A 13,016-nucleotide genomic window follows, 5' to 3' on the forward strand; every position below is an offset into this window, starting at 1 on the left:
GAATGAGTTACAATGACATTTAATGCCATTTTATTTCATGACTAAATAATATGCTGATCTAAGGCATGAAATGAGGCAGCCAGTAAGTGGGCTTCCTCTGCCTCACTGAAGGGGGCGTATACGTAAGCCAACAGGGTTTACAGGATAGCCTACTTCCGTTACCTTTACAACCTGTAGCCTACTTAGTTGAGCTGGCTTTATTTATCTATTATTCCGTTTGGCTATTTTTCGTAGCCTATTTATTTGAGTAGGGTAATGAAAGGCAGATGTTGCAACTGAAATGTGGAGTGTTATTGGTCGAATTAAATGCACTGCGCTGATTGGCTCGGTGAGGACTTTTTTTTGTTGGGTGAGGATGTATAAAGTTACAATCGCCTTCTGCCCAAAGCAGCACCTGTCCCTATCCTCTCCTCCTCCTCCGATCTCCTCATCATAACCTCGTCATATTCTGTGTTATGATTGATTCTCAAATGTTTCACGAGGTTTGTGGTGTCGCCACAATACCTCACTGTGTCTTCCCACATCACATCTGTTTGTGGAGCTGAAATAGACGTTATACGTTTACTGTATAGCTATATTACGCATATGACTATGACAGGTGGAAGAAAAAGTAGTTCCTACCAACGGGTATCATTTAGACAAGATATGTTCCACTGTGTTCCTGTTAAACCAAACATTACCCCAAATGACTATAAAATCTGGATATTTTAATAAGCGAATCGATTCCAGAACATACTGTACACCCTTTGATGGTGAAAAAATGCTTTGTGAATGGAACTTTTCTTTTACAATGTATGCAACGTTAACATTATAGCAGCCGTTTACAGCCTATGGAGCAGGCACACAGCGCGCTCGGCAGCGTTGCAACACTTCGCCTTTAATCTTTCTATTGGCCACACTCAGGATTGGTCAGGTTGTGATTCTTGCAGGGAACAGAGGAACCCTATGGTTTAAACCCCTTGAGTAAAAGACAAACAACCTCTACACATCACACTGACATGATCAATATACTGCTCTGCTGTGAGTCAGAGCTTTGAACCAACAATCTAACCAGGGCATGCATCAAATACTGTGTGGCCTTTTCATCCTCCCCTCATCCTAACACACAAGTCATCTTTTCTCGTTACAGAAAAGTGGCCTGCATCATGGCTTAATTGGACTTTCCACTGATAGGTTACAGCATTGATCTCAATCCTAAATGACCCCATTAGCCGTTTTAACAAATAATTAGCTAGTGATCTTGAAGAGTTATGACTGTGTAAAGCCAGATGGGTTTATCATTTATTAACTAATGGTAATTACTTTGGATGTTAGCCCAAAAAATAGAGACGTGAGGATTTTCCACATCAGAGCTTGTGGATGGATATCAGACACAACAATCCATATTAAAAAGAATTGTATCAACACACAAATACATTGAAGTCTTCATTTAAGTGTATATAGTACATTTTCCAAATCACCTACATAAAAGTACAGTCAATTCTTTGCAGAATTGTTTTGTCACGTCATTAAGAGGTAGTATGGACCTGGTTTGTTATTTTAGTCTTTAGTTTATGACGGCATCATAGTAGGGGTGTTACACATCGGGTCAGTGGTTTTGAAGAGGACGTACGCTCCATTAAAGCAGCTTGTTCAATGGCATTTCTCTCACAAGAACAAACTATCGAAGCATGCCATCTGACACATAACTGTCACTCACTGACTGTGGAAGACAACATAACAGTAGCAGCTACACATCTGTGGAATGATCACACTGTCAATAGCCACACCTGTAATCCTGAAGGTTTAAATTTGTACACCTGTTTGCAATTGGTCTATTCAGAGCTTGCAAGCTTTGTGAATTATACATCCGAAACAATAATTTGAGAATATTTCAGTTACCCGTTTTGCTCGAGGTTGAGTATTTAATTCCATAAGTCCAAACTTCAATTTACAAACCTAGTTAAAATAAATATATGTATGGGATTTGTATGTCGGTGTGTTCGCAGCTTTAGGACATGTTAACTATGCTGTGTTCATCATTAAAATGAGGTAGTCCGGACTGGTAGAGCAGAGATATATGTAAATAGTGACATAATGATGTGGCTAAGCCTGGGAAAAAGCAAAGTGGTTTTTAAAATGGTTTGCAGGGTAAACCGAGTGAAGTGAAGTGGTACTAGAAACAGAACCAGGTTTGTGTTAGTGTAAAAGTGTTAAACTACTTCACAGCTAATGTTTGTTTAGCCTGGCTTGTGCTTTAGTTGGCTCAGTCTCTACTGTGTATTGCTGCTGCACTTTGAAAATGCATCATTTTTTTGTCAGCAAGATACACTTGACTGTCACACTCTATCGCATTGCCAAAACAGATACAGTACATGTCAACACTTGAAAATAAATTACTAGAAACCCATTAGTCACGGGTGAAAATATGTTGCCAAATCCTGTTGAACAGCTTTTCCCTGTACTGAAACTTTCCTTTCCTATCGAGATGACACAGAAGTACTCGGTGGATAGGTGATCCGAATTCTCAAAATGCTTAGGAAAGGCATAGGAAAGGAGCCTCGATTCATCCTTTAACCCTCCTTTAGCATAGGTTACTCCGGACCAACCTATGCGAAAGGAAAGGAGATAGTGGTATCCCATAATCCTTTACGGCGGCAAGATTTAAAGCAACAGGCCACCGACGGAGTTTACCGACTCTACACGAATACGAACAAGAGGTAAAACAGAAGAGAGTAGAGGAAGATTTAACTCGGCTTAAACAAAATGCCCCCCCCCCCCCATAAAGATAATAAAGACCTCATAAAAGACCAACATCATAATAGTTATTTTCGTAGCACATAATTTACACCATAAGAAAATAAAATGCCAACTTCACATTTAATAAAGACTACTGGGGGCAGTTCATTTCAACATCATGTCAAGTGTAGCCTCTTTTTTTCACATGTGAATTGGGATTTTAAGTGACCTTAAATATTCCCCTTAGCCAAGTCTGATCTAACTGATTCTCACTCTGTTGGCGACAACCTGATTAAAATCAATATATAAAGAACGCTTGGATCAAACGAGCGCTTGTTGTGGTCCATTTTTTTGAGAATAGTGTAGTTTCACGCTAGTGACTCACGTCACCGCAACACGCCGTCGCGCAATGACGTCGGTTAGGAAAAGTGGAGTCGAATTCATTTGAAACAGCGCTGTCCTTTCCTATGTTCGATAGGAAGCACCTTTCATCTCTCCTTAACCCCGATGACGTTTGGGGTTAAGGCATAGGAAAGGAGGCTTATAGGTTAGGAGATTTGACTATTCGTAGAGGCCCCAGCATTGCATGTATACTATTATAGTATGTGCGGATGCTGTTCACCTCGTGTTGACCTTAGCATTTTCCCCATCAATTCTTCCATAACGTTATTTCCTTTAGGGCCAATGTCAGTTCCTCGACCCAGCCCTCCTTTCTTGTTTTCCGGCATTCACCATTCTACTGCACCGACTGGGTTACAGTTCCTGTCTGGTCAGATGTGAATGGCAAATCACAACATGAGCCTCTACATACTCACTCTGAAATTACATATGTAAAGGTCACAAACAGTTGCCCAGGGACTATAGGTGGAAAATAGCAGTTAACTAAAACCTGGTACAATGCATCTCTCCTTGCTCTAAACAAGGTTAATGTTTATTTTGTACATTGTCCCTGTTTAAATAAAGTTACATTACAGATAGATACAGCAGTTAATGTTGTTAATCATAAGAGAAAAACCTTGTGTTGACCCAACGATTATCTGCACTGATTTCATCTCTTTTACACCACTGTTTTGCTTCTTTTTTTAGGAGACAAACAAAAGTGAACTCTCTGACCCCGTCTCTGTCACCACTGCATTGAACCTGGTGCATGTTTGAACCTTGCCAGCTTCTCCTTTATTCCTATGTGGGATGTATTACTGCCACAGGGCAACATTGGCCCTGACTAACTAATTAGTTGTTTAAATGCATGAACATGATGTGCTTGGGGTTCTGGGAAAAATTGAATGAAAGGAGCTGTTGCAAAACACTGCTTGTTACAGGCCTGGGGCCTGTTTCAGGTAGCTGGTTTTACACACTGAGTTAAATCCTACGCTCTGAGTTGGTCAACTCAGAGCGTAGGGTTGATGAGCAACTCTGGGTTTTCGGTTTCAGAACAGTGGATCAGCGTTGGGTTAATCAACTCTGAGCGTGTTCACTCTGGGTTGAGCGGGTGCGTAACAGTCATCGTCAATGGATCGCTGATAACATGATTCACCATGGAAACAGAAGAAACAAATACTTGATCCTCCCACTTCTCCACTTCTCAAACTAGAGTTAGAAATATTAACGAGTGGGTTTATGGTATGGAGAAGAATTAACAGGGATATTATCTCAGCTCTGATCTAATCACCTAGTAACCTAATAGAATCATTACGCTTCCGTATGAGAAGCAATCTATTTTAAGAATTAAGTTACGCATATCAGCAGCAGCAAAAGTAGGCTATTAAGCTTGCGCTGCACAGCATCGCTGACAGTGTTTTATATTCGCTGTATTATGTAGGCAAGCTATAATAGGCCTACTGTGCAATAAACAGACTGTCGCTTCTTTTAAATGGGGAGTGAAATACATTAACGTCAGACACATTAGATGACAGTTTCCATTGTAGATGGATTACCAGATCCCTTGTCCTCAAGTGATCACAGTTTAAATTATTATAGTATTTCTATATTCATATAAGGCTATTTAACGAAGCTCGTCTGTGACTTTGGGATGACACAAGTGAACAGTAACGATCGCGTGCAGCCGCAGAATTAATTAATTTCAACCTGACAGACATCTGTTCAGTAGCACAGATGTTAAAAAATGTCCTATTAATAAAAATAAGAATGATATACATACAATACAAATAGGTTTATTAATCTGAATGTAGAGCCTGTTTACGATGTGTGTAAGGTGGCCGCCTATATGAGCGAACGAGAGCTGAGAACAAGGCTACTGATCAGATAAATGATCGATCAAACGTAAAATCATCAGTACATGATAAAAACATCCCGATGGAGATTTCTATGGATTGATTTTGCTTTAAACTGTACAGGGACGCATTGTAACAGTGACTCTTTCTTCAGTCGGAGCTGCAGCGTAACAAACTCGGGTAGGTCTAACCACCTCCCGAGCAGGTTAGAGCCACGGCGTATGTTGCCGCAGTAACTGACTCTCGGTTGCGCTGAACCTGCTACCTGAAACGGAAAAGTTTCCCCCAACTCAGAGGGAACAAACTCTGGGTTGCCTCAAAACCAGTTACCTGAAACAGGGGTCTGGTCACACCTAACTAATACATATAACCCATTTGGTCACTGTTCTACACTGCTGCCCCTTGTGTCTCACACCTCCAATGTGAGGTTTTTGGTATAGTGGAAAGGACAGCTTATAATTGGCTGATGGTAATCATTTGTTCTGTAACAGTGCAGTTTTTTTCTGTTCATGTGGCTCTCTTTTGTGGTAGAAAAGGACTTTCATCATATCCAGTCTGCTGCAACTAAGAATTGCATCTACGTGTCCACATTTAAATAATGCTTATTATCTTCGGCTCACTCTTATGTATCAGAAAGACGAATTGTATTGGGAGATCAGGCACACAGCCAAACAAATGGCCTCACCTACTGAAGTACTGCATAATCTGTTCCACACATCGTTAACCTTTTCAACTCGCCTCATAGCAAATGTCACAGTATGGCTGTGGACAGTGATGCAGAAAAGACTTGTTCAACACCTTGTGAAGACTGATATCACCTCAAAATTCTTCCATAAGAGGCCTTGTCTTCAAAAGTCAAGTTGACTGGAAGTGTATTAAAGCACTGTTAAGTGTAGTCCCTCACGCTTCAATGTTTAATCAATGTTAATCAAAAATAGTCATAGTTTTAATGGGCTATATTAATCTACTTGTTTACCCTCTATATCAGGGGTCTCCAAACTACGGCCCGCGGGCCAATAAAAAGCGGGCCCGCGGCCGATTTTAAAAATATAATGTAATATGGCCCTTTTAAATTTTATATAATTTAAATGCACTCATTATATTACAGAGAAATATGTCCCATAAAAGAAAATGAGCAACAAGCCCATCCCAGAGGACCCTGCATAATATTTTATTTTAAATTAATATTATTATGGAAAATCTATGTGTCCTTCTCCAATAGCTTCTAATTCATCTGACACAGTGTCTCCATTTTTTTTTTCATACAAAATTCTTCAGATTTAGCCTCTTAATTTCCCTCTCAAAGTGCACCAGATTCACTTTAAAAACTTTAAAAAATCTCCCAGGGGGGGGGAGGGGGGGTATACCCCCGGACCCCCCTAGGAGGGTCGGGACCTCGGCTGGATACTATTTTCACCCTGCTGGACATTGGACGCAAAGGCAGAAAACACTGGGTGTATCATTGGCATATAAACAAGAGGGGAAATGTGTCTGTTTAATGTGCAAGGAAAGTGTTGCCGTGAAGAAGGATTACAATTTACGAAGACACTATGAAACTAAACATCAGAGCAGCTACATGTCCTGATAAATGTGTTATTTTTGCAAAGTGGCCCGGCCCTTCGTAGATTTTTCTGTATGTGGCCCTCAGTGAAAAAAGTTTGGACACCCCTGCTCTATATAATGATAACTCACATCCCACTGTTAAGACACAATGGGCCACATCCACTAAAAGGATTACCCTGCTTTTTGCGGCCGTTAAACCGTTGCAAATGAGAGAACAAAATAGCTGCATATCCACAGAGGACGCGCAAAGGGCGGAAATGTGCACAGACTGCACTAAAACTGCCCTGTAGAGGAGACAGAGCCAACGATGCGCCTGGCCCATTTGAATGTATTTAAATGAGGGAATAGTCAAAATCCAGTGCAAAATTGATTCCTATGCAAAGAACTCTGTTGAAAATAGCACCTTATCCTCAAAGGCCAGCGCTAATAGCAACAGGCCGTTTGAGTGGAGCAAATACTGTGTATGAATGTTGTGTACTAAAGCAGCACAATATTTATAGGCCTACTACCCTTCTGTCTCTCTAACTCCCTCTATCTCTTCAACATGTGTGCGCTCTAAATGATGTTCAATTGATATAATAGTCATATTATGGGGGAAATCTACAGGAAGTGGGTTGTGTACTTATATAGGAAACAACAGTTATAGAGCTCAGGTTTATTTAATAAGGGCTGCTTTATTAAAAACAATGTCACAGTACCAACCTGTGATCTGTGTGTAACAGCCGACCTGTGAGGATGTGAAGCAGATTATAGAACATTCTTCACCATCAAATCCTAGCAGATCGTCTTGGCACCGTGCGTAAAGCGTAAAAGCGCACGGTGCTGCCTGAAACAGTCCCGTCTGGGAAGAGACCTGTTACTGCCTGCTGTGTGTCTTCACCGTGCCCGGGACAACATTATCACCATATTGCAATTTCTACCACAGCACATCACGTTAATGACGTGGATCCACGACCCCTTCTCCTGCAGCTCTGCGTGGATAACATACTCAAAATGCTGCATCACATGCTGCAGCACAGAAGTGGGATGAGAATGTCCTTGTTGAGTTTTTTTTTAGTAGGCCTAAGCAATGCAGCGTCTTCATCTTTTTCACTTTTCTTATAAAAGAAGGTTGTTTTTTTCTCCAAGTGTCTCCCCATCCCTCTCTGGCCCGGGACAACTGTACAGGTGTTTCCCCCTTGACGGCGGACCTGTCCGCTCACTCACGTAAACGCTAAACAAGGGCAAAATGCACCCAGCTGCCAAACTTTGTGGGAGTGTTAGCGCCGGTATATACTTAAATGCAAATTCCTTAGTGGATGGCGTGCTAAAATTAAGCAAATTGCGGCCGCTATTTCGCCGCAATTCGTGGAGCTATTGTCGCGTAATCCATTCTTAGTGGATGTTGCCCATAGTGTGGGTAGTGCTCCATTATTATTATTATTATTTTTTTTTTTTTTTGCTTTTTTTTTTTTATTTTTTTTAAACTTTATTGAACAATTCTCATTACAAAAATGAAAAGTACTCCATATCTTGTCTTCTTACTGTATACATAAACATACAATAAAAAAATAATATACATACATGCATATAGAGATACATACATACATATATTAAACAATATATAAACAGCACCATACTATAAAAATAAATAAAAATAATAATAAAATATATTATTCCTCCTCAAAAAGATGTTCATATATGTTGATAGTTTTATTACTTTTTTTAGTATCAATTAGTGCCAATGTTTTAATATACTCTTTGAATTTGGCCAGAAAACCTATAAAATTAGGGGAAACTTTAGCAAATTTGCATTTATGTATGTGAAATTTTCCGAATAGAATAAATAAATTAACAATAAATTCAATGTTAGTGGATTTATGTTCGAAGTACATGAGGACATTTTGACAAGAAATTTAGTGCTCCATTATTAGTCCATAGAGTGGACAAGCTGATGACATCATTGCATTTTAAGTGAACCACACCTTACAGCAAACTGCCCTCCTCCACCTCTCTCACTTCCAGCAATTGAAGCCAGCTGGTCCTTTGCGTAATTGCAATAACAGTTCCTGTAAGTAGAGAAGCAGCTCTCTGACCTCATACAGGAACTATGGTATAGACTTATGTTAGCTCTCTGGAACTCTGATAGACTTGTCATACATCCATTTGTGTCAATTTATTTTTTTAAATAAAAAGTGTGTTGTAATTATGCCCTCATAGCAACATGCATTTTTTGATTTATAGGTCACCTGAAGATTTTGGTATTATATAACTTTTAATTGTTGATTTGGTTAATGCTCCTCTCTGAGGTTTATAATAAATAGCAACTTTGGACTCTATTCATGCCATGCAGCTGGACAATCTTTAGATTGGGAAGAGTCACCGAGTCACACAGCATAAGTGACATGATGGGATGTCAAGACGTTTCTACAGGTAATCATTTAATTGATGTAAATGTCCATCGTAGAAAACAGCAGTGACACAAATTTGGCCATCAAGGGGGGACAACCCGTACAGTTGTCCCGGGCCCTGGTAGGGGAGGGGGCACAGTGAGACCGTCAGAGAAAAGAATAAATACATTTTGAAAAGAAAAGAGAGAAAGCCAAAGAAGAGAGTTGCCTCATTTGGCTACTTTGCTTACTATTATTCAAATAAAACCTGACCACAACAAGAACATCCTCATCCCACTTCTGTAGCAAAAAAAACAACATTGTGAGTTGCGGAGCTGCAGACAAATTGTGGCATTAATTGCAGGCAGTGACGGATGTCAGGCAGCACTCAGGCAGGCACCTGTATAGCTTATTGGCTTTCAATCAAACATCATTGGCCACAAACTCTGCTTTCCAATAACTTTTTTATTACAGTATATAACAGTGTATGGATATTTTGACAGTGCACTATTCTACTCATCTCACGCATTGCATCCACAATAGCACAGGACAACACACACCCACTCAACTGCCACTTCACTGTCATGCCCTCTGGACGCAGGTACAGGTCCCTGTTGTGCAGGAGGGCTCGCTATGGCAAAAGCCTGGTACCTGCAGCCATAGCAGCACTTAAAGGGACTCTTACCGATCCTGCAATTGAGAATTACAGCACTATCATACCATCCCGCCTCCCTCCAATGCCCCACCCCCTCATTCCCATCCCTGGTGTTTTATTTTTTTGTTGTTGAAGAAACTTTATTTACACAAGCAGACTTACAAACTACTGCCTCCGCGCACGCACGTGAGTTATATTGTAGCGGAGGAAACTGGTGGCTTTACCGGTACCGCGCTGATCTGCTTGTATCACTGGTTTCACTTCAGAGGTGTCGGCCAGAACACCACTTATGGCCAAAGGCGTCAGATTATAAGCATGAGACTAGGAGAGGAGGAGTAGGGTTTTATCCGCTCTTTATTTTCCTTCTTTCACAGGCACAGCCGCATATAGATCGCGGGAAAAGAACAAAGGCTTAAACTCCGCTCGTGAGGAGATCGTTAGAACAGCTGTTGCGACCCGCGAATCGCAGCCGTTAATAACATGCAAACTATATTATAACAGCGATCGGGACTGCATGTACATACTCACACACACACGGGTGATTCACATTTAAACTCAGATAATCACGTTTCCATGTGGAATGATCGCTTACTGCGGCAACGCTCACACATCTGACCGAGGGAGAAGAGAACGGAAACTAAACAGGCTCTCTGGTCGACTGACGTCACGGCCCTAACTGACTGCACTGAACAAAACACATCTTAACACACTGTAAGAAATAACAACACTGTAACTTATGAATGTTGGGGCCTTTTCTACAATGGTCGCTACTCGCTACTGTCTGCCGTGGAATAAAAAAAAAACCCTCTAGTTGAGAATGCACAATACAGAAGCAGACGGCAAACAGACAGGTCTGTCGGCCAATCAAATCGTTCGGTCCGAATAATATCATTGGTTGAAGTTTTCACAAAATATTATGAGATTGAAATCATTAGGCTCGTTCGACCTAACTTTCAGCTCGTCTGGAAAGTAGACGAGAGTAGCCGAGTGCAGTCGGGGGAGTGACGAAAATGCCTGACTGAAGCCGGACAGCTCCGAGTCGGAAGTAGCGTCCTTGTTGCGGATGCAGTTCGTTTTCTAGTTTTATTTTGAAGGCCTATTAGAAACATATTCGCAGGAGAGTCACACATGCTACAACCGATTAGAAGCAGAACACAACACAAAGACGAGTAAACACTTTAAAAGCGAGGGGCATTTTCAAAACAAGAAACGAGATATAAGCTAATATCCCCATTCCCCACACATCTTTATCTTTCTTGTTACTTTACTAGAACACCTACTTTTAAGTGATAAAGAATAATTTACAAGAATAATTTACAAATCCAAATAAAGGAGGTTTAGTATTTCTCCCTTCACATAACGAATATGATCGGCCTAAATAAAGAAGGTCTAAGAAAAGATCCCTTATTATTATTGTAGAGATGGATATGATGAACTGTATTATGATGTGTAACAAACAAACTACTTGTTGTAGTTTTGGTCTGGCTTTGCGACACTACATGTAAAATACAATTCCCAGACCATTTAGATCACTTGAAATAAGCCTATGATTTAATCTTAATGGTATAAAAATCACTTCACCAAGATCTTATGTGACTCAAGTTTGTGTTCACTTTTAAATATATCTATACAGGAGAGTTACACATCCAAATTATTTCTATGTCAAGGGTTCAGAGGTTTAACTCTGATTAAGTACATTTCTGCTTAAATGCATATTGTGGCGGCCTAATGATTAAACATAAATTAAAATCAAAAAGAATGGATCGTAATTTAATTTTGAGCGGTGATGTCAGACTTTTGCCTAACCAATTGGGGAAACGCATCAAAGGCACGAGGTTTAAACTCCCAATTAGCGCTCAGCTCCGCCTGTCAGCAAGACGTTTCCCATCAGACATTTCGCTCCCGCAGCCCGTGGGGAGCAACTGCAGCGACTTGCTCCAGTGTCTGTGTCCGTCTTGATACCGCAGGACTTCAAAGTCTCAAGCAGCCGAGCCGCAGCCAGCCACGGGTGCAAGTGGGACAAAAAGTCTAACCATAATGCAGTGCGCTCAGCAAGACGAGCGTCATAATTGCGCAGGTCTTAGCAAGACGGCGACAGGTCGAACGAGCCTATTGTTTGTTTTTACTCCTGGTGGGTCTGTCTTGCATTTTAGAGTGTCATTACCTTATTAATACCATTTTAACCTAATCCAAAAAAGGTGTAAAAATGCAACAAAGGTAAGGGTAGCTTTAACAAAATGCCAAGATAAAACTCCCCAAGTCCCACTCTGTGTAGATATTCTGTATGCATGTTTATTTGTTTCTGTCTATTGTCTGTCGGCGTGCGGCCCATAAATGTACCTGTGACGTGAAAAAGAATGTCCCCTTGGGGACAATAAAGTCTATTAAGCCCCTCTGTCACTCACTCTCTCACTATCTTTTTTTTTCTCAAAGGGGGCTGAGAGGATGCACACGCCACACACGCCTTTCAACAGATGGAAATAACCTTTCCAGATTGCCCCCCGCTAAAGGTATAATTATCACAGCGACCCTGGCTGAGTGGAAGTGCTCAACAGCGGGCCTCATAATACCTTTTGTCGGTGTCCTTCTGTGACGTTAGTTTCCCATGGCCGCCGCCCACATTATTAACGGAACGCGCAACACCTTGAACAGGAAAGAGAAATTGTTTGGGGCTCATAATGGTTGTGTTATACCACTCAGACAGCGACGGTACAGTAGTGTATAAAAGTTACGTTTAATTCCTTTGCAGCAAGACAAGACAGAAAACAGCGAGTACAGGAATACATTTTCAGCGCACACACACATTCCGTGTATATTAAGGCTCTGACTACAACCTGAAAACATGTCTTCTTCTATGGTATCTTGCAGTATCTTGAAACAACAATTGACTACTAATGTAGCCACCTACTGGCAAAGTATGGAAATGCATAACTTATAATAAAACTCTATATCTTAATGCATTACTTAACAGAATAAAGATTAAATTATATATTACGTGTGAACAAATAAAATACTTTTACAAGGGGTAATTCCAGGTGGTACATTCGTAAGTTATGTCAAAGGACGGTCTACTTTTCGTGTTTGAAAAATGTGGTTTCACAATCATTCTGAATTTCACTGGACAGCAGAAAACTTAAGATCTGCCCTGTGTTCCAATCCATATACTTTCTGCTATTTAGTATGGTGCAAAAAAGAGTTATGATTTTCAGTGTTGAAATCAGCATGCTATCGGGCAGATTCTGACCCACAATCCAGTGCACATAGGGAGTGACGTCACATCGACGGAGCCTCTGTATCAAAACAAACGGGGATGCAATGAATATATTAGCAAGAGGAAAGTTCATGGTGCAATATCATGATGAAATAAGTAAATGTACAGTATGTCCCAGGTGTATTACCTGCATGCTAACTACTGTAGATTCATTTTATGATCAGCTGATGTAGAATAGAAAAGATTATGCAATTTGGAACGCAGGGATA

Source organism: Ammodytes marinus (assembly GCF_949987685.1).
Source record: "Ammodytes marinus genome assembly, chromosome: 10".
NCBI lineage: Eukaryota > Metazoa > Chordata > Actinopteri > Uranoscopiformes > Ammodytidae > Ammodytes > Ammodytes marinus.